Source organism: Lissotriton helveticus, chromosome 11 (assembly GCF_964261635.1).
Source record: "Lissotriton helveticus chromosome 11, aLisHel1.1, whole genome shotgun sequence".
Lineage (NCBI taxonomy): Eukaryota > Metazoa > Chordata > Amphibia > Caudata > Salamandridae > Lissotriton > Lissotriton helveticus.
In genome coordinates this window covers 58,556,705-58,559,738 of record NC_136072.1, presented here as the reverse complement: position 1 = coordinate 58,559,738, position 3,034 = coordinate 58,556,705, and positions in this window count along the sequence as shown.

The following is a 3,034-nucleotide window of genomic DNA, read 5'->3' as shown; positions in this document are numbered from 1 at the left end:
AATTACTATTCCCACTCCAGTGGGTGCAACAGTAGGGAAAGCGCTGGATAGCGTAGGGGTTAAAATTACTATTCCCACTCCAGTGGGTGCAACATTAGGGAAAGCGCTGGATAGCGTAGGGGTAAAAATTACTATTCCTACTCCAGTGGGTGCAACAGTAGGGAAAGCGCTGGATAGCATAGGGGTAAAGATTACTATTCCCACTCCAGTGGGTGCAAAAGTAGGGAAAGCGTTGGATAGCGTAGGGGTTAAAATTACTATTCCCACTCCAGTGGGAGCAACAGTAGGGAAAGCGTTGGATAGCGTAGGGGTAAAAATTACTATTCCCACTACAAAGAGTGCAACAGTAGGGAAAGCGCTGGATAGCGTAGGGGTTAAAATTACTATTCCCCCTCCAGTGGGTGCCACAGTAGGGAAAGCGCTGGATAGCGTAGGGGTTAAAATTACTATTCCCACTCCAGTGGGTGCAACAGTAGAGAAAGCGCTGGATAGCGTAAGGGTTACAATTACTATTCCCACTCCAGTGGGTTCAACAGTAGGGAAAGCGCTGGATAGCGTAGGGGTTAAAATTACTATTCCCACTCCAGTGGGTGCAACAGTAGGGAAAGCGTTGGATAGCGTAGGGGTAAAAATTACTATTCCCACTCCCGTGAGTGCAACAGTAGAAAAAGTAAAAACTTCATAAATAAATATAATTATTAGAAATATTATTACCAAGTAAATTTAATTTCCTATACCAATTACTTTTATTTACCAATTCAATTTAATTTAATTGACAATTATTAATTAATTAACAATTTATTTTAATTTACATAATTAATTAATTATTATTAAATTACTTCCCACCCTAACCCCCTATAAACTCACAACCCACTACAGATTATAATTTACTACATATTAATTATTTATCAATTAAATATTTATAATTAATTACCAATTATATTTTAATTAATTACCAATTAATAATTATTTAACACTTATTAATTTACATAATTAATTAATTATAATTAAATTACTTCCCACCCTATTCCCCTATAAACCCACAACCCGCTACAGAAAATAATTTACAAAAAAAGTATTTATTTATCAATTAATCAATTATTATTAATTACCAATTATATTTTAATTAATTACCAAGTAATAATTCATTAACAATTATTATTAATTTACATAATTAATTAATTATATTTAAATTACTTCCCACCCTATTCCCCTATAAACCCACAACCCGCTACAGATTTATATTACACAATTATTACAAATTATTAAAAAATTACCTTATTTTGGATTTTTTTTGGTCTATATTATATCTAGTCGATATTATGTCTAGTCTATATTTTTGTTTCGATATTTTGGCTATTAATATCGATATAACTCGATATGTTTGTAGTCTATATTATGTCTGGTCGATATTTTGTCTAGTCTATATTTTTAACTCGATATTATGTCCAGTCGATATTTTGGAATCGATATTATGTCTGTTTACCTTCGTAATCCATCATCAGAAAGAGACATTAGAATGCACTGCATCTACCTGCAAAATAAACCCTTTGTGTGTGATGCATGCGCCAATGTTCCAGTCCAGGCCAAGCAAAAGAAAGCAAACAGTGCTCATCTGAGCCCCGTCTCCCTTCTGTTCTTGCGTCTTCCCTTGCAATCTCGGAGTCTGGGGGCCGCAGAGCGCAGGCCAGGGGTCGTAAGGGGCATGATGCCAAGTGAATTCCAGGAACATGAGAGGTCGGGGGCTGCTGGGGGGTGCCGTTGTGTAGTGCCCCCTGCACACACACAACCCCTCACAGCAGACAGCGCCTCCCGGACTCATCTTGAGCGAGTTTGGGGTGCTGCTGCTCCCCGGGCGCCAATTCTCTCAAGGAGTCGCACCCCCGGCCCTGCCTTGGCCCTGCCTTCGGACACTGCTTTAAAATACCAGAGGTAGAAGAACAAGAAATAATGCTTTAGCACACTGGTGACTGAGGAACGCAGAGGAATGTTTTAATCCATGGTGTAGACGTACAGGACGGCACAGCACTTTATACTCCCACACAAGAGGGTGAAGTGAAGTGCTTTGTAACACAGGAACAGCAAGGAGACAAACCTGGAAGACAACCACATTGAAATCTGTCTGCAGGACTCGTGCGCCCTTTTGTGATAAAAAGATGTAATGCACGGCGTGTGCACATAAGGAGGTAGTTACAGGGAGGATAAAACCAGCCAGACTTTGTGGGGATTCAGTGTGCAGCCTGTCAACTTTACCCTCTGGATCCTGGCCCACCATCACATAGCACAGAACCTGACCGTCTACCACACCCGGCCTCAACACAGCACAGGAGGTGTTGAATGAATACATCTTTATTGTATAAAATCTATTTCTATATCTATATCTATACTACTATTATAAAGGAAGAACTTTGCACCTTTGAGGCGGGTAAACTCGGGAACCACAACGCCAATCCACACACCCGATACATCATTGTAATTGTCAGGGTGTGCAGATGGACATAGGCTATATAAAGTATAAAAATATGCGTTATTTAAAAAATTAACATTTAAAAAAAAAAGTAGTCCCTTCGAAGTAGCACCGGCCGCGACCTGCGTGCTGACGTCAGGAGCGCGGGGAGGAGCGGCGTCCAGGAACGCGAGGAGGAGCGGCGGACATGGTGCGGGGGAGGAGCGGTGACAAACGGCAGAATGGCGGTGAGGACCGGCGGACAGGCAGGAGGAGCGGTAAGCAGCGAGGAGCGGCGGAGTGGTGAAATGAGGAGCGCGGGGGAGGAGCGGCGGCTGAGGTAAGGCTCCGGGCAGGCGGGGGTCGGGGCAGGCGGGGGTCGGGGCAGGCGGGGGGCGGGCGGGGGCCAAGGCTGCTTGGCAATGTCTGGGCGAGCGGGGGGACGGGCTGCTAGTACAGTAATAAACGCAGAGAAATGCCCACTATCTAAATGTGGCATTTCTAAAATAGTAATAAAAATTCCACCAACACCAGTAAGCATTTTTCACTACTGTTCCAAACGTAACAAACATGGCAGCGCTATGCCTT